The sequence below is a fragment of the Hirundo rustica genome, chromosome 11 (genome assembly GCF_015227805.2).
Source record: "Hirundo rustica isolate bHirRus1 chromosome 11, bHirRus1.pri.v3, whole genome shotgun sequence".
Taxonomy (NCBI): Eukaryota; Metazoa; Chordata; class Aves; order Passeriformes; family Hirundinidae; genus Hirundo; species Hirundo rustica.
Window position 1 is genome coordinate 13,427,131 of NC_053460.1, and position 20,366 is coordinate 13,447,496.

At 38.4% G+C, this 20,366-nt stretch overlaps 1 long non-coding RNA gene across 4 annotated transcripts in view; it reads right to left on the reverse strand.

Annotated features, from left to right (window-relative positions):
* Positions 1-20,366, reverse strand: part of LOC120757796 (uncharacterized) — a 34,364-nt gene that overhangs the window by 9,029 nt on the left and 4,969 nt on the right. Inside the window, exons 2-6 of one of the 4 annotated variants that reach the window (XR_005702667.2) lie at positions 17,938-18,051; positions 16,693-16,902; positions 16,004-16,091; positions 15,595-15,680; positions 8,732-9,558 (exon numbers count right to left, since the gene is read on the reverse strand). This is a non-coding gene — a long non-coding RNA (uncharacterized LOC120757796). Of the gene's footprint in view, positions 1-8,731; positions 9,559-15,594; positions 15,681-16,003; positions 16,092-16,692; positions 16,930-17,937; positions 18,052-20,366 lie in introns of those variants that run through there. The other 3 variants (XR_005702669.2, XR_005702670.2, XR_005702668.2) reach the window with 3 other exon arrangements.

Consider the following 20,366-nt stretch of genomic DNA (forward strand, 5'->3'; position numbering starts at 1 on the left):
AAAAATCATTTTGTTACTTAGAAACCCGATAACCAACCTGTAATTTACTACATTACTTATCTGAATACTATTTTTTTTTCATGTCTCATGTTCCTTGTGACAATCACATCTCTAAACAGTCTATGAAAATACACACATATAATGGATGATTGTATATGCAAGTATATATCAAATAAGCATAATATATAGGATTCAGACAAACTAATAGTATCTTTTGCACTGTGTCATGGTGGAGAAATATTACGCAGTAAACTATCATCAAACTCCTTAGTGCAGCTGGCTTTCAGCCTCATGAAATACCTCGGCACTGCCTCAGACATTTGTTTTTTAAACTGATCAATGTATGGGTTAGCTCCTTGGTTCTGAAATGAGCATGAAATGTTTGTTCAGAGGGGAAAAACAGTTAGTGGGGAATGTTCAGAGAGGAAGTTTTACAAGAGCTTAGTAAACAGATATAAAAGTACAGCTTGAGGTAAGACTTTAGACAGCCACAACAATAATAATGCTCTAAAAGGAAGCAAAACAAGATTTAGAGATACTGTGAATATAGATTTTAGAGCAAAGAAAACACACACAAAAATGGAAGTTAGCCTTATGAAATGCAGAAATTCCAGGAACCCCTGAGGTCATGCATTATAAGAGAGCCATGGGAGCTGTGTGAATGGCAGGAGGAAATGAGAGTGAGCAGTGATGACAGCTGTGAGTCAGTAATGCCTTTAGCCACAAGGGTAACGCAGGCACATGCAGGGAGGGCATTTTTAATCAATAGCTCTGAGATCTTGGAAACAGCTCTCTGATCCTAGGCCAGCAAAAGGGAAACATTAGCAAGGTTCTCAAAATAAGCAGAAGGCATGTTATTCAGTCCAAAACCTAAAATACACACGTTCTGAAATACAGGTTATCTTTACTCCCTTTATGCTTTTATTCCACTCTTTATACGTGTATGTGTAAAGATACATCCCAAGCAAGTGTCTGGCTTCTGCAACTCCAAATACCTTCAGTTACTCTCTGAAGGTCAGTAATTCATGTTGGGACATTAAAACCAGCAAGGCTTCATTCTTCGTAATTCTCTTAACAAAATATTGCTGGTGGATTATTTCTCAGCCCTGTCTTGTTAAGCAAGAATGGAGAGTACTTTATCAAATCCACACTTATGTATTCATTGTCTTGTCTTGTTCTTTCAAAGCCTGTTTTGTACCTAATCTGCATTTAGATATCCCTGTACACATATGGTTTGTATACATCATAGAAATCTGAAACAGCACCAAGATGTTCCTTTGCCTAAATGATCCAGTAAGTGGAGGCAAAAAACACCCACACCCAAAAGATTTACCAAAAGATAAATTGATAGAGAAAAAATTTGAAGCAATAGCACGTGTTTTAATAACTGTAAGTGTTTTGCTTCAATTTTTTCATTATTGGTAGAGAGAAGTTACATCATAAAACACATGAGTGAAGAAAAAATCCAACATCTTCCCCTGGATATTCCAAATCAGTACAAATCTGTTTTCTTAGAATCTTTCAGGTCAGAGGGGACGTTAGTATGGGATCTAAATCCAACATTTTTCTTGAAACAGGAGAAGCATTGAATTCTGATTAGGCTGCTGAGATCTGTGTGTAAACAGGTCAGAAAAATTCTCAAGAAAGAGATTCCACAACCTTTCAAGGGCAACAGGCTCCCACCTCTCCCAGTCTCCAACCTTCCCAACACCCACAGCTTGGAAAATCTAACAGAGAAAAGCCATATAAAGATATCTGCCAGATCTCTCAGCTCGTTCAAACACATCCCTTTTGGTTCTAGAGACATGTAGCTCATGTTCCTCAAGAAATCCCCACTGAGTCCCTGAAATGTAACTACATTTGTCAGGAAAAAGTTGTCCTGGGTGATGCAGTGACCTGATGGAGCATAGAATCATATTAAAATTTAATTTTCTCTTGCTAAAATATAAAAACCCTCTTGGGCAGAGGGAGAAGCCTTTTAGTCCTTTTGTAGCCAACAAAGCAGCATTCCATCAACAGGCTGTCAAAACAAAGGACATGAGCTATTTCAGCAAGGCAGAAACTTCTACATCTCTTTGTAAATTCAAGACTACATGCATTTGTAAAGCATCTTTAGGCTGATATTTCTAAAACTGTTGATTTTGAAGATTAAGTTTGTTCTTAATAAATACTATTATTTGGAGATAGTGCTTAAAGTCCACAATTGCAGATGAAACATCTACTTTAACTGTAGCTGAAACAACAGGAAAGAAAGGATAGCCCTAAGGATTGTACTAAGTTCAGTATTTAATAAAACATGAAATATCAGAAAGCAGATACTGAGAAGCACTGATAATGATGATGATGATCCACATAAGTTATGGCAGGGTTATACCAACATAATTGCAGAAAAATGCAACTATCAAATGAGAGTCAATTGATTTCAGTATCCCTTCAAATGTTACCAGTCTAATAAAGCTGGATCCATTCTCAGTATCCAAAGTTTAAAATATCCCATATATTCTGATATTTCTTTTGTGCAGCAGGATTTTAACTACTGAAAGAATAAAACCAGTATCCCTATCCACTTACTTGAATACATTCATTTCAGAGAGCAACCGGCCATGAAAAGCTTCATTTATCATTTTAACCAAAACAAAGATAGACTTAAACAGAGAAAGTTTAGGGTTTGCACCTCTGATTTGAGTATTACAAGATGTACTTATATACATATAAAAACTTCACAAATTCTCTAAATAACCTTATTATTTTGCCTGTCCTGGTCTGTCTTTTTATTGTAACCTCTCCAAAATCCTGCAAAATGAAGGCTTTTACAAAAGCCATGCTGAAGGTACAGCTGATACCAGACTCCAGGATGAAGGGGTGAAGAAAACTCCCCAGAGCACATCTTACACTAATTCACTTTTCTTTACTAACACCACCCTGAAAGGAAACTCTAAGGGGTGTAAGCAGAAGATGGAACGCATAGGCCTAAATTTTGATGATAAGGGTTAGACTTGTCCACCTATAGTTTTACCACAAAGTTCCAGTTTGGGTAGAACACAAGACAGAGGTTATTGATCTTGTTATTAGCATGTATCACTAAAGCCCACTACACAGGCTGAGGTGCCTCCATGTGTTAAATTCTTAACGCAGTTAATTTTACTATAAACTATACTGGGCAGTAGGCAAGCAACCTCTCTTTGTGTCATTCATGGCCATATTTTGTTTTGTTGATCTAAAAATAGTTGAAACTATTTAATATCATTTTCAGACAATAAATTCTATCCACCTATTATGTGTACAAATTCACTTTTCTGAAGGCAGTGTGATGTCAATGTCAACAGCAAGAGATCCTAACTGAATTCCTACAGCAGCCAATACTTCATATCTGCTGCAACAGAAAAATAACCCAGCCATAACCACAAGTTGCTATTTGTCTTACAGCTATAACTTAAAATAGCGCCTTTAAATTAAAGCTGATGCAAAAGCACAAAAACCTACAAAACCCCAAAAGATGAACACTGGGAATGAGAGCATCAACTGCACCATCAAGAACTGATGGAATAAAGATGTCTGTAGATCTGCTGGCAAACTGAAAATACACCAAAAGACATCTATCAGAGAGGTAACAGATCCCTGACTTTTGCTCTCAACTGCTTCCTCAGGAGAAAAAAAAAATCCAAAAAATGTAAATACCATGCAGGACAAATATTAGATTTCATTTTTTTCATGTTACAACTGCCTCCAAGACCAGTAATTGACATGTGACCCACAGTATGAAATGTTGTAAAAGAACGTAGAAAGATGTATCCCTTTATGAATTTGCTTCCACACGGAAAACAGAGATATAAAAAGGGAAAGAAAAAAGAAAAGGCTGTAACATAAGCTAAAGGGGTAGAAGGTCTCCATTTGCCATGTTAGTGCTGCAGGTCACTGCTCACTTAGTATGCTGGTGCGCTTCATATTTTCAATGGAGCACTGATGAGAGGGTGCTGAAATGGAAAGAAAACACAAGACAATGATTTGATGGATACAAAAGCTTGACCATGAACAAAGAATTAAACCATCTGCTGAACTGCCACTTGAGATGGCGTTGTGATTTTCCCACTCTTCCCCTTCCAACGCGTTCTGAGGTAACTGCATAGGCTGCAGCACTTCCACAGGGAAGACTGAAACCTGGTGCCCAGCCTCTGACCACAATAACAACTCTGCACACTCAAACAGGGGCAGCTACACGGGCAGTGAGGAACTCCAGCGGGGACTAGGGGTGTTTGTGTAAAAGAATAAAAGACTGCGCAAAAAAGGCAAAAATTAGGGCTACAAAAACCATACCTGCCATCTATTTGGCTTCGAAAAGCTTCCTCTTTTGGTACCCAAAAATAAGATTTAAAGCAGCTAACTTTTTATTTGTTTTAATGGCTATTCACTTTTTTTTCTCTTTCTCCTCACATTTCTTCCCTTTCAGCAAGTCCATCATGTCAGTACGTGTGAGTGTCCTCAGGAGGCGTTTTCAGTGGGAAAGGCCAAGCAATTACACGTGAAAGGGAAAAGATTTCCGTATATTACAAGTGAAAACAAAGCAAAATAGCACTCTCAAGTGATGAAGCTAAACCAAATAAATTCCTGGGGTTTACCACATTCACTTACATGCACATTAACTCATCTCTAAGGTCACTTTGGTTTTTTCAGGAGATTCCTAGAGGCTGACCTACAGGACACAATATGGGAAAAATTAAGCCGTCTTGGACCTTTAAGAAATCAAACATCAGTAACTGATGTATAGAACAAATCTCTAGATAGCAAGCACTACAGTAAAACTACAATAAAACAATTCAGGATGTAAGAAGTCTTACAGATGGCATGAAGATAATTTTGACATGTAATCCAACATAGCATAAAACTAAATTAGATCTGTGGGACTTGGAAATTATAGTTCCATATGGCTGTCGTTACACTGAACCACAAGGGATTACTACCAAGTTTGTCAAGCTACTTAAAATAAAAATTTATTTTCTAAACAAGTAGGTTACAATAATTCTTCAGAAAAGAGCTTAGTAAATAAGTTAAAATTGAATGTTTCACATTTGCTGTGTTACTAAGAATATGTGATTGACATTTTTATAAGTCAACATCATTAAAGGATTATGTAGAAACTGATAAAAACATTGGAATAAAATGGGTGTCGTGCATCAGCATTGCATAAACAGGGACTAAGGAGCAAAAGATGCTAAAATTAGCATGCAAAGGCATTCACGTGTTCTGTGTACCAACACAGACTGTGGGCACCTGTTCCCTCACAAAGCCCTTCTATGCTTAAGCATGTGATGATTTTTCCACCACAGGAATTACTATCAGATCTGTTTCATAAAAAACATTTAACATTGCTTTTCCTTCATCAGTAAATAGGCCTTAAAAATCCCAAAAGGCACAGAAGGGGAGATGATTTCAGGATGCCTGTGTTGCCCAAGTCCTACAGGAGAGAAGAGACCCGAGCAGATACTTCTGACAGCACTGACACGTACAAAAGATTGTAGGCAACTGCTTTTCTCTAAAAGATGCAAGTAGATAACAGGGCTATAAAGTCTGCTGTGAGAACAGCAGATGGAAAACTGTTATATTTTTTGAAGTGCATTCTAGAGTACGTGTTAAATGGAATCAGCAGGTCACCAACAAGATGTGCAAACAAAACCCAGGCAAGTGATTGGGTCTGACCTAGAAAGTGAAAATTCACAGTAAATTTGTCACATTTGAGTGCCATGTGCTGAATCAGCTGTAGGATTTCCTACATGCTATCTTTCTTTTCTTTCCTCCTCTAAACAGATCACATTCTAGCTGTTTCTACTATCTAAATGACAATGTATTTTCACCAGCAAATCTTATTCATCTGATCCATCCAGCCATCTCTAGCAGCTTATCCCCAGTAACTTTGGTTTTCCTTCTTTTTAAATTTACTTTTTTACAAGATTGAAGCATAATAAAAATGCTTTATATGCCCAGTCTCACCCAAGCATTTTAAAAATGCAGCTACACAAACTCTGCAAAGAAGGTGCCAGAAGTTAATTGTCTTGGCTTCCCCTGCTGCCAAACAAAAGTGGCATTACATAACACATTTTCTCTCAACAGTTACGCTGTCATCTTGCTTTTTCAACTGCAGGCTGAAGTAACAGGAATAGCACGATGTGGTGTAAAATACACAGTAGCTATAAAATGCCACCTTGATGATTTACTACAGCATTTTCAGACGTTTGGGTCTATTTACACAAAGAGTAACTAAAAATTCACCTGGATCAAGGCAACAGCTTGAAAAACACATGGAAGGCATGAGTAAGCAATTGTAGAATGCAACTCCTCAGCACAGAGGAACACAAGCCTCCAGTCAGACAACCTGAATACGCATTCAGAAGAGCAGTCATAATTATGTCAAGAAAAACAAGGGAGAGTCCTATAAATTATTCACCACCAGCTATTTCCCCAGCCAGCCCTCATGTTTCACACCTCTTTCTTTTCACCAGAGGGAGCTGATATGCAGCTCTGAGACCATCTGTACAGCCAAAGAGAGGTTTGAAGATGCTTTCAGGTCTAATACCCAGTAAAAGAGGAAAATACTCTCACGACACTATTTGTCTCTTCATTTGGCTTGCCAATCTCCCCAGACTCCTGCAGCATTCATGGAAAAAGAGGATCATCTGGAGAGGAAGCGTGAATTAGGTTCTTATTCATCCATTCAGATCCTCTCCATCTTCTATGCTGGCTATAAAGCAAGTCTGTGAAAGCTACCTGGCTAAGTTAAAATTAAACAGCTGGACAGCAGAAAAACTTTCCAAAATGTCCACCCAAGATGCACAAAGAACAACCACCATTTCAACTGATAGCATTAAATTATGGACAGAGAAAGATGGTGCATGAAGATCTGCTCAGATGCTCTGCAAAACACAGCAGGAATACTCAAGAACAAAACAACTGAAGACAGATAAATGTGATGATGAATTTGCTTTAATAATAGAAATCTAGAATAGAAATAGACGCAGCCTGACAACTTGTATTTGGTGTCCTGATACACTGGGAAATTAAAAGCAGCATAACACTGCAATAATTAAGTAATGCTGTATAATTCATGTATGGCTATAGAAATGCAACTACAATAACTGAAACAGTATGATTTCTGTTGTTATAATTAATTAATTAATCCACCAATCTACAGCTTATTTCATGGTCTCTGTTAAATGCTCCTCCAGGATGAAAAGATCACACTGTCATGGCAATTGACCTTCAAATAAAAAGACCCAAGAAACCAAAGCGAAGCAAACCCAATCTGAAATATACCACACGTACCACAAAGTAAAATCTTGTTAAGACAGTGCTAAATTGCTTGGACATCTTTTATACATGAGAAAAAGAGGGAGAAAACAAGTGAGGAAGTTCAATTAACCAGAATGTACTCTTCTTTGACTACTCAGACTGGCAAAACACAAAACTCATAGAGTGAATAAATACTTCAGAAGTTTCTGATAAGAAATTAACTCATGGAAACATGAACTACAAATATAAGTGCTAAGCTGTATTTTAAATTCTCAAGTTCTTCTTTTAATCACAGGTGGCAAGAATGGAGGTGGTTGAGTAGTGATTGGTTCATTTATTTTCCCTGTAAGATGTTCTTTACATTCCAAAGTCTTGCTGTAGGGCAAGGAACCAAACTGACACGGGATGACACCAATTGCCCACGTGACAGAGCAGACACACCAAATTTCCGAGATCATTATATGCTGGATGCTGATTACTTGCCTGCTGAGCCTGATGTCACTTAACTGTTGCATTATGTACTCTGATCAGGAAAAGTGTTGGCAATTTGTTGAATTACTTTTTATTGAGAAACTGTCAAGACTGCTGTTCAGAACTATAAATTCTGCTTGCTTCTCAACTATAATTTCTGTTCCCAGCTCAAGAACAATGACTAACACATAAGGGTCATAAAATGCAATAGGCAAGAATCAGATTTATTTCCTTTTTGTAATTATTTTTAAAAAGCCAAGCCCTGGATGACAGAGACAATTCTCCCTGGATTAATCTTCCTTTTTTTTTTTTGTTTTTCATTTCAAAGCAAATGTTCAATTAATGTCTCAGACTAGACAATATCTCTCTCCCCTGTCCCTCTCCAGGCTCCTTGTCACATAGACAGCAGCTTATTTTCTTTGGTACAAATTCAAATTCGAATACTCAACTTGATCTGCTTCAGTCACTTTACCTCCTCTGTTAAATCCTGTGGGTACAGCAGGGTGAAGATCACTGGGTACAGAGGTGTAGGATGATCCTTGGATGACAGTTCTAATGGTCTCTCACTAACTGTCCTTTAGTGCAGTGCTAAGTGTCTTTCCTGAATAGAACAACATTTAACGTTCAATGAAAGTTGCCCTGAGACAGGCTCTAGAGTTGTCATTGAAATGTTACATTTAATAGCTCTTCCAATTTGATACAAATATATCCTTAAGGTCTCAGCTGGTATCAGTGATGATAAACCAGTAAGGGAAACTGGCAGGAACACAGGAATATTTAAAACAAACAAACAAACAAACAAACAAACGACAACAACAAAAAAAACCCCTAGCTTATCAGCAAGAAAATACAGCCCATACTTAACTAGCTTCTTGGAAATCTCTAATTCCATCATGAAAGTTGGAAAAATAGTCTGTGATACTGTGACATGGAGAGGAGCTTAAAGGAAAGATTATATTAATCTGTCCAATTAGTAGCTGAATGACTTCAAATGTTCATTATGACTCGACAGACAGAGTTGTCAACATTATCATGTAGATGCTTTTTGGTTTTGGTTCTGTTTGTTCCATTTATATGGAACCTCAACTGCTACTTAGCTATTTAAAGGAGTGGTGGAGTTAAACTCCCTGACACAATTCGTTTAGAAATATACTGATAGCAAGCATCTATTCTATCCAAGAAATTAAACTGTGTTTCATTGAGTCTTGTATCAGCAGTGGTGCGGCCAGCAGGACTAGGGTAGTGATTGTCCCCCTGTGCTGGGTGCTGGTGAGGCCACAGCTCAAACACTGGGTTCATTTTTGGCCCCTCTCTGCAAAAGGCACTGGGGGGGGCTGGAGCATGTCCAGAGAAGGGAACAAAGCTGGGGAAGGGGCTGGAGCAAAAGTCTGACGAGCAGCTGGGGGAGCTGGGGCTATTTAGTCTGAAGAAAAGAAGGCTCAGGAGGACCTTATTGCTCTCTAAAACTCCCTGACAGGAATTTTTGGTGATGTGGGGATTGGCCTCTTCTCTCAGGTAACTAGCAACAGGACAAGAGGATATGGCCTCAAGCTGCACCAGAGCAGGTTTAGATTGGATATTAGGGAAAAATTATTCACTGAAAGGCTTGTAAAGCACTGGAACAGGCTGCCCAGGGAAGTGGTAGAATCACCATCCCCAGGTGATGCACTGTGCATCATCCCCAGGTGATGCACAGACATAGTCGTGGCACTCAGGCCAGTGGTTTAGTTGTGGCCTTGGCACTGCTGGGTTAAATGATTCTGTGATTCTGTATCTCCTCCACACCGTCATGAGGCTGCAGCGATCCTACAGACAATGACAGAATACTGAAATATCAGAGAGCAATAATAATAGAAATGACAAAGTAGTTACTCTACCTAAAAGGAAATAATCAGTTTTGAAACTCTTTCAAATTTGTCTTTATAAATGTATAAAGAATGGATTTTATTATATACAAGTGTTTCAAAAATTACCTAATATGGAGAGAACAAATTACTCTTCAGTGAGATAAGTGTTAAATGATAAACTGCTCCAGCGCTGACACAACATAAATATGCAGTATCCATCAATCCATAAATCTGAAAAGAGCTAATATAAAAGCTGAGGATAAGAACTTTAGGAATAGTCAGTTTATGTCTCCAGTGATTAATATTGCCGTGTATTACATGAACATAAACATGTCTGTCTCCATGGAAACACAATGCAACGCAAGTTGCAAATCTGTTTGTAGAATACCAACTGATAAATTTTCCCTGAAATGAACAAGAATACTTACATGAAAGACTCAAAAGAATGTTGGCAAAGGTATTTTTTCTATAACTCTGTTCAAATGAATCTTTTGGGAAGGGATGACCAAAGCTGATGCTACCAACAATATCAAGATTCTTTACCTTCTCTTCAGCTAACCAAATCAGTTAATTTTCAATAGTTCATAATGAATATTAATACTCAGTTATGGAACATTATCAACCTATTAGCCACAGAAAGAAAAATATTTAACTTGTTCTGAAAATCCATTGTATTAATTTTCTGCCCTTCTTTCTTTACTCCTTTCCAGTTCCCTTCATTGCTTGAAGAAGATCCTCCACTGTAAATAAAAAGAAAATATAGAGGGGGAGAGAAATAAATAAACCTTTCCTAGTTTTTTCATCTTCTGATTCTGAGTCATGCTGTTTGTCCCTAGTAGCTAGAGCCCTTAAGCAGGCTAGACATGCCTGTTCAAATCACAGCTCAGGATGATGGGGTGACAGGTACTGTGAACAAGGGCAGCAGATGTTGTACATCTCCGCTTTATCAAGGTTTGACAGACCCCTTATCACCAATTAGTGACTTGCCAGCAGGGTGAGTGGACAGCAACGCGCATTGAAAATTGTATGGTCTGAGTGTCAGGCACAAAGCCCAGCTGGCAGCCAGTCACAAATGGCAACAGATCCCCAGGGATCTGTGGAACATCTTCATTAACAACCTGGATGACTGTACAGGAGGCATTCCCAGCAAGAGCACAAACAAGGTACCCCGGAGTGCAGGGCTGCCTCTGAGGGCAACCTGGGGAGGATGGAAAAATGTGTTGACAAGAATCTTAAGGTTCAACAAAATCAAGTGCATATTTTTTTCATAAAACCATGGAATGGTTTGGGTTGAAAGGGACCTTAAAGATCAGATTTTGTTGTTGGTTGTAGTTTCAACCTGGGCCATGGGCAGGGACACCTTCCACTAGACCAAGTTACTCAAAGATCATCCAACATGGCCTTGAACACTTCCAAAGACGGGGCATCCATAACTTCACTGCACAACCTGCTCTCACAGTGAAGAATGGCCCATGTGGAATGCAGTAAATCCATGAACAATACAGCTGGGGACTGAGCAGGAAGCCACTCTGCAAAAGAAAGCTGGGGGTCCTGGTGGATGCACAGGTGAACACAAGCACGGAACACACCCTTGCAGAAGAAAACAAGCCCCCTGCAGCCCAGGCTGAGGGCAGCTGGAAGGTCCAGGGAAGGTTTCCCCTTCCTCTCTCTCTTTGGTACTTGTGAGTGTGAATCTGGAGTTCTATGTCCAGCTCTGGCTTTGCAGGACCAGACACACTGGAGTGTGTTCAGTGGAAGGTCACTGTGATGGTCAGGGACACAAGGACACAAGGAGGATGCAAAGAAGACAGAGACTCTTCTTGGAGGTGCACAGTAACAGTAAGACAAGCGGTGCAAAGCAACTGACAAGCAGGAAGAGTAGAAATTCCTATTTTACAATCTTTTAAAAAATAAGACAGGTCAAATACTAGGACAGTCACACAAAGAGTTTTAATCTCCATCCTTGAAGGTGTTCAAAACAGGGGTGAAAATTTTTTCAGAGCAGTCTGATCTAACTCAATCTGCTTTGAGCAAGGGGTTAGAACAGATGGGGAGCTCTGGAGGTCTCTTCTAACTTAAGATGTTACACATCCAGACTCCTGTATAAAGATTCTTATATTGTAATTGATTCTACACACGTTGGAACCCTTCACAGAATCCCAGCCCCTAAGTATCACTTCTGGCTGCTTTCCTCAAGTACCTTGTGATTTCAGATTGTGGATTTTATCCACTTCTGAGGGAGAACAGTCAATTGGAACACAGACATTAAACTCTCCCAAGGACTCCCAGGTCTCTCAACTTCAAACGAGGGTAATTCCCAAATGAAACACAGACCCTATAGCCTGAAATGAATCCTACAGACTATAAAATTAAATAGAATTTACCACGCCTCTCTACAGACTATGGCTTAGTTTTCCTTTCCAGTTTCAAAACCGACCAAAATTAATGTGAAATGATAAAAGTTCAGTAATCCCCTGTATAAGTAAGTCACAGCCTGAGTTTAAGGGATGACCTGATGTCAGTGAATATATAAACCACGATGAAGGAATTTTATAGTAACAAAGAAAGTGTGAATATAGCAGAAAGTAAGGGATTGTTGCCAGAGAAACAGAGATAAGCGAGGATGGTGTTGCTATAGCAACTGGGTGACATCAGAGTTTTCCTATTCAGTGCACTGGGTGATAATGAAGTGGTGAAACAGCAGCTTCTCTCTCTGCCTGCTCCCGGGAGGTGGGCAGAACCCCAAGTTTGATTGTTTCACACTTACGACATGTCTAATTAGGAGGTTTACAGGTTTTTTGACATCACTGTGTTAGATCCTCTAATATCTAGTTCCTGTGTGGGAGTCCGAGGAGAGGCACATTCATTCCAAAACAAAAGAATAGCCATTTCTCTGTCCCTCAGGAGCTAAAAGAGAATTCTAAAAGAGAATGAGGAGAGTCAAGGAAAAGATGGAAATATGGTCCATCGCACAGCACTGTGCCTCTCAGGCATCATCAGGCCACAGCTGATCAGCCAGCTGCACAATGAAATTTAGTACAGGATAAAATAAATTAGGTTATAACTCCTGCCAAACCAAAGCTTATTTTTAAGCTTGTACATTTTCCAAGGATAATGGTGTCTTCCTGGGCCACCTTGCACCATAATGGAGAATGCTTTAAAGACAGTTATTTTAAACTTTTTCTTTAACCTTGGAAAAACCTCTATGTTGGAGGAATAAGATATTCTCAGTATTGTAAAGGGAGAGTAAATGGGAAAGCATTTGTGATAATAGCAATAGACGTTAAAAAACCCCTTCATAAAACCCTGTTCATAAAATGCATAGAAAAACAAACAATATTTTTATTTCAAATAATAAACACATCCCCAAGAAGGGACTTATATCAGTTTTGCCTGTTTCAAGGACTGAAAAAGCTGTGGTTTCATAGCTGTTGCAGAGAAATCTACAATATGACTTGACATTTACTCTGCAAGAGGGACTACTGAATCTGCAATAAAAGCCCAAACTTTCCATTCGCCTAAGCCTGGGATATAACTCCTCTTTATTAAGTACACAATAATAAGAAAGGTCTGGACTTCATACATTGATAAGTTGAGAGCTTTGTTAAATGAAATTGTGCAGTTAGTTTTAAATGGGCTGCTTAGGCACCAGCAGCAAAGTAGCTGCAGGATCAGTCCCCTCAGTGCCAGCTGCAAATCCTCTCAAGGAGCTGAATAAATACCCAAAGAACTCACAGTGAGTTTCTGGTTGCAATAGTCCCAAGAGAGACAGATAGATGGACAGATACTCAGGACACACACCCACAGCTGTCTGGCTTGGGCAGAGCTATGTCACAGCACTGTCCCCACCACAGACATCCAGGTAAGAGAGTACTGGCATGACGAATTTATATTGTGACAGGATGAAAAACTGGAGAAAGTCTCATAGAAGTGAATGAAAGTTCTTGGTGAAGCAAGGAACAATATAAAGGTTTCTTAATAATTCTATTATTTAGATTTTGTTAATACCTGGCATTATCTAAACTTCAGAAATGTTTAATATGCTTGATTTATATAAACTTGTATAAATGCAGCTCAGTTTGCATAATTTCTTGGTATTTGCAACAGACAAGAGGGAAAAAGGAATAATACAGAAGGAAAAGTATCTGCCAATTTTTGATTTCTGATCTTTGATCTCTCAGTTCTGCCTGGTAAGGAAGTAATTACCTGCAGCCAGAACTGAATTTCATTCTTGATCCAAAGGAGACAGTCCTGGTGGATATGACATGAATATCTAATGAGAAGTCCAAGTGTTAAAATACTGCCTTGTGGCAGAAATACTATCTTGGGTCAAGACCCTCCTTGGATCCGACTACCCTGAGACAAGAATATTTTTGCCATATCAGGTGGATAATCAAGGCAGAATTATCTCCTATATAAAACAACAAACAAGGAAAAAGGGCTTTGCAATATAAAAAGTCCAAAGCATCACAACCGAGGCAGTTTCAGTTCAGACAAAGTTATCTTGGAATATGGAAAGACAAAGGGCTTAGCAGAGATAAATGTTGCTCAACAAATCTCAGTGTGCTTATACAGAGATAGACGTATCCAGCTGCAGTAGGGTACTGCAATCTGTTTCTTGAGTAGCATTTTTAGCAGATACCGGTAAGCTTGGTTCCTAAGGGAAAAATCCAGGAGACAGACTCTATATATTCCATGTCTGTCTTTATAGGATACTCCAAGCGCTTAATAATCATGTCATAGGTATTTAGCAGTCATTTAAAGAATTTTTTTCTCCTTTTTAGGTGTTCTTTGTACCAAGTACCAAGGAGTCATTTCCCTGCCAAAGAGCCGGATCCTGCCGGCCCACACTGACAAAGAACAATGCAATGCCAAGGTTTAAAGGCCATGCTGAATCACACACCGATGAATTCTGCAAAGTGTGGTCTTCCAAGCAGCGGCAATTTTGGATACAAAAAGGATTACAAAACAAACAATATAAATCAATATCTCAAAGCTTAATCAGGTTACCTTTTAGAAAATTACATTAACTTTTTAAATGCCTTTTTACAACAGGAAACCTTTTCTGGTAAATCTGAGAAGTGCCCTGGATAGAAGCCTAGAGGTACACAAGGGGTGGGTTTAAATTTTCTAGATCGCTGACAACGTTTCAAGAAATGCAGCCAACTCTGGATAGCACTTCCTTTCTCCCACTTTACCTTGTTTATAAATTCACATCTGATAAGCAACGTATGTAAACACATTTCTTTTGCATGACTAAAATGGAAATTGTTTTGTCTCACTTCATTTGGAAATGAAGTGAGGACTTAGATACAGCAGCTTTCAGTCTTCTTCCTCCCCCTGCCTCCAGAGCCAGTAGAAATCTCATTGGAATTCTGTCACCACTGTTACACAGACTATCCCAACTAGTAAAATAGTCACTGATTTAAGGATCTAAAAGGTACATAGAATGGCCAACTATTTCAGTGAGGAGCTCTGCTGAAGAGGATTTTCACGTATCTCTTATGCATTTGGGAGCAAGTGATTTACCAATTAGTGAAAGAGGAGGATGAGCATGAGGAAGGGTTTTCCCCAGGACTGAGGGGCAGAAGAGAAATAGTACAATCAGAGGAAGATCACATAAACTAACTTGTCCACACAAGTTAGTCTCCTGAAGATGCTGTTTGCACACGGTTCTGAATATATCCACTACTACACAAGATCAAAAACTATTAAGATCAAAAACCAGTGGAATTTTATGTGGAGTCTTTCTGTTACATCAACAGGCCCCACAGCTTCTTTATTTTGTCAAACAGGTGACACATTGAGCAATTTAGAAAAGATGAAGGCTGGCATTCCCCACCTGCAAACCATCTGCATCTAATTATCACAACACTAATTAGAATCATTATCAAGAGAGATTGAAGCAACAAAACCTGACTCTTATGGTACACTTTGCTCTTTTGGAAAGACAAGGCGAGTTACAATGCAGCTTAAAGGAATTTGTTTCAGTTACCTCTTACACTTGTCATCAGCTGCACAAGTGGCATTTGTCTTGTGCCATCACATCTTGAATTTTTCATCAAAATAATACTATACAGGCTGAGAGAAAAAAATAAAGTTTAAAAAAATAAGTACCTAGTGGACAACACAGTAATCTCTGATAGTCATATGCACCAAAATGAAAATGTTCATTTTCTACATGAAAAATGTAGAACCAGTTATGTCTTTGGGAGTTGTTCAGTGAGAGATATTCAATGCATGATAAGGTTCATTCTGTGCACATTATAACATTACTTTTTTGACTGAAGAAACACTGTAAAATCTAAGATGTTTCATTTATAAAACACAGGTTGATCACATCTTAAAATTGTTCAGGTATGTGCAAACACATTCAAATAGAACCCATAAAGAGACATAAATACCTTCTCAACAGACTCATTAATACTGTTCTGGAATACTCGACCATGTTTCTTTCTGCATAGGTATGGAAAAATATTCCACTGGTTATCTCTGAAAAAAACCCATTGTATAAGATTTCTCTTGCACTCAACACACATATATGCGATATTTCCTTTCTAGTAAAAGGAAGCCTTGTTTTCTGATGATAAGCTGATTTAATTTTTATTAGCTTCTCTGGAACTAGTAAGTACTTAGGAGTTTTTCCAATAAGATGCCCAGTACTTCTCAGAACAAAAACTTTGATGCAGCTGGAATGAATCAAGATATTTCTAATAACCTGATTCATGCCAACTTATACAGAGACTTACAGCAATGCTGCAAGCATGATTTAATAATAAACATGAGGTCAGTAGACAATACATGGCAACATTAAGTAATTATTCACTAGTAGAGCAGACCAGAAAAATTTAATTGGCCGTTTAAATTTTCAGTTTCGAATTTCTTCTTTACTTCTGTATATATATATATATAAAAAAAAGAGATAATATACATTTCCACTGTACTTTTTCTGAAGGAAATAATGTCTTTAGGATATTTGACTTTTTTTTCTGTAAGCTTTTATTATTTGGCATCACAAATTTCTCATTTGGAATAACCAAGTTCCATCTTGTGGATAAAGCAGTGGACAGGGACTTTTTAAGATACCACTTACCATTTCAAAGCTTTGTCCTCACTTGTGTATGCACAGCCAGCAGTGCCTGTGTCCCAATCCCAGGCCTATGAGGCTTCAAAAGTTGTGTTTGAGAGCAGTTCAGTGGAGCTGCCTTTCTAAGCACACTTCCCAGAGGAACATCCCGAGCAGACAGCCTGGCTCACAGCTGCTCCCTCTAGGACCATGTGACAAGCGATGCTCAGCTGAAAACTGACATACACAGCTATGTCTAAGACACTGTAAATCAAATAAAACCAAAGGAAATTAAGTTCCAGTGCCAACTCCTGTTCACCGATGCTCCACTTTTTCTTAAAGTTGTAAGACCCTCTGCCGTCTCACAGGCAGGCTCTTGCTTGGATCATCAAAATCCTGCAGTAAGACTTCTGGAACCTGACTAATGCCATATGAAATAGTGAGAAGCAGGACCAGAACTAGCTTTGCTCTTTTATGGAATATTTTTCCCTGTTCTGTGATTCTTTCTGACTGGAACAATAAGTGACCACAGCAGCATGTGGCTATAATCATTACGGTTACTTTGAAGCACCATTTCCTTGCTCTGTAAGTTACCTCTACAGTTCTTATAAGTACAGTTGCACCAAATAGGAATTTTAAGAGTTATAACTGAACAGAGACAAGTAAATTTATTCATTTTTCAGGTCATCACTATATTGATCAGTTCAAGCTGAATACAGAATCATCGAAAAAGCAATTATGGTGTGTGATCATCACATGGACAGCCAGTTTTGTTTCCCAGATGAAGTACAAAAATATGAATATCACAGTTCTGTTTTTCCCCTTTCCTTGTTCCTTTCCCTCTTCCTTCTCAATATGAGCTATGATGACACAAGGATCATTTTTGAGTACTTGGGGAAAACAACAAACTGGTTCCCCAGTAGTTAGGTGATCCTAACTCTATCCAAAATCCTGCTCCATCTCAAAAAAAAAAAAAGACTCTTGTCTACTATAAACTATTCCAATCTAAAGCATTCTTCTACAAGAAAACAACTTCTCAGAGGCTAAAAAAACCTCATCCCTGCATGAAAGTTCCTCTTTCCACTTAGAGGGAGCGGAAAAAATAAATCATCATTTGACTCTTCCCTTTCCCACAGAGGAAGCAAAGCATTCTTAGTGAAGGTCATTCTTCATTTTCTCCTTTGATTTATCACACAATTGATCAAAATGTGAGGTCCAATTTTAGTTCAGGGTTCCTTATGGACATATTAGTAAAAAATTTAATAGACTTACTATACAAATTTTTTGCAGTTCTTGAATTCCATTTGCAGGACCATGTAATGTTCTTAATAAAGCACCAGCCAAGCCTCTGACCCCAGCACAAATTCACTCAAGTGAACAGAAACACTGGAGAAAGACAACAAGCAAATTTTCATTTAATTCTGGAAAAAAAAATAAAAATCTGTTTTTCTGTTATAAATACATTCTCAGTACATCTACATTTCTTTTTCAGTTTAAATTCTTCAGTCTTCAATGTCTTTAAAAGGAAAACCTGTCAAGTGAACTTTTATGTCTTTTTTTCTTTCCCAAAGAGGGGTTTTTTTAACTGGATTACAATAAATAAATCCTTACTAATCGAACTTGCAGTATAAACATGGTTGAATCTCTCACTAAGGTGGAAACTTACAGATGTTGCAATGAGTCTGACAGTTCAATCTTTCCTTTGGAAAGGAAAGGGAGGAGGGAGGGAATCAGCTGTGTGCACTGGCAGGAGACAGTAGGAGTGCGTGAATCTGAACACCAGACCTCTCAGTGCACCTTGCACTTCTTCAGGAAGAATAACAAAGCAAAGGCAAAGTATTCTGTAAGCACTGACAGGCACTAAGCAAATCTTGGTGATTTGGAGTCACTGCACCCTTCAATAAGGCCCTTCCCTCCATCTGTAGCACAAAATCCACCTCTCTAAACCATTGTTTCTCCACTTTTTAAACTTGGTTCCTTGACAAACACTAGATTTGTTACTACCATGCACCTTGCTGCTCTCATGATTTTTTATCTCCTTCCTCACACAGTTTTTAACGTGTCCCCACCAAACCATTTTGTTGCACATTGCACTGTGCTATTCAGCGGTGAGTAACAGTGAACCCATGTGAGAACCTTGTTCATCCACACATCCAGCCGCCAGTGCCACACAGCCTACGCCAGCCTGGAGAAAACAGAAGCTTTTTTAGGCTGCTTTAGGTAATGTGAGGAAAACCAGTTCAGAAGCCTTATTAGCACCTGCCAAGTTTTACAGGTATTGCTGGTATGTCTTAGTGTATTATTAGGCCTCACTTTACAGACACATTTATAGCAATATGGTGTTTTCTCCCAGTTGACTGGTGCCACTGAATCTCAAATTCAGGAGCAAAACACTTCGTATAATTTGAGCAACCTCACTCCAGTGTGATTAAATAATTATCAAAGCAACCTGCTAGAAAGAGCACAGTTCTAAAGCTTATGAAAGCATCCCTGAATAACCTTGGGTAAATTATTAGCTGCTTTTGTCTCAATAAAAGAGAGATAATAGTACTTCCTTCCATAGAAGCATGCTATTCACCTGGATACAGACCCTTAGAGTAGGGTGTAGGCCTACAAGTGTAGGCCATAGGAGTGCCACTTCTAGAACACAAATATCACACAAGTCCCCTTGTAAAGTCCCATTGCTGAAAGCTGTGAAGCATTGTTATTGACAAGGAGTTAAATATTTTGCATATAGTTCAATGCATATGGGTATTAGCAGTTTTCAACCTCCTCAAATCACTCACAGGAATAAAAACATTCATTTTAAAGATGAATTAACACAAATAAAAAGGACAAAGGCACCTAAAATTTCACTAAGACATTTTTCATTAGCATAGCAACAAAGGGGAGCACTCCATTGAATACAATGTCTTCGTTCCTTTGTGTATGTTTATGTGAGGCCTCTTAAATCGTAAGGCTGAATATATGGTGTTTAGGGTTCTTTATTGAAAGTCGGGTGTAGTTAAGCACAAAACTCATTCAGAATCACTTTTAGACAGTACATTATGGTTCTTAGTACTTTGTGTAATATTCCTGTTGACTACTGGATTGCATTACTCTCATTCACAATAAATTAAAAATAAAAAGGGAAAGAACATTGGACCTAGATTTATCAAGTACAGCAAGAAATTATGGCCAGTAACTACAAAACTGGTCTTTGAAAAGCAGCAAGTTTTACTGACTATAGGCTTTTTTATTTTTTAAACACCAGAAACTGTACATAAAACCTTTTCTTAAAACAATACCCAGTATAATATCACTTCAATACAAAAGAAGGCATTTGTGAAGTTGGCCTTTATGATCATTTTCTCAAAACTCTGGTATTGTTCAGAGATCTTTCCCAATGCTGACAATTTAACAGTCCCAAATACATAGGAAATAACCCCTCAGAGAAACTTAGAGCTCTCGGGTACTTAATGCTTCACAGATGGGGCCATAGCTGAAATAAAGCTGCATTTTACTGCAGAGCATCAGAAGCAAACATCTGTTTCTAGATTTCATCCTAAATCTTATTATATTAAAGAAAAAAAAATAGGGGGGGAAGACCACTACAGTAGTTATGAAGCACATATCCATAAAATGTTACAATACATTCGGATTCACAGAAATACCAGGAGTAATTTTTGCTTTTGTAACTGGTATGAAACTGACGCGGGTAA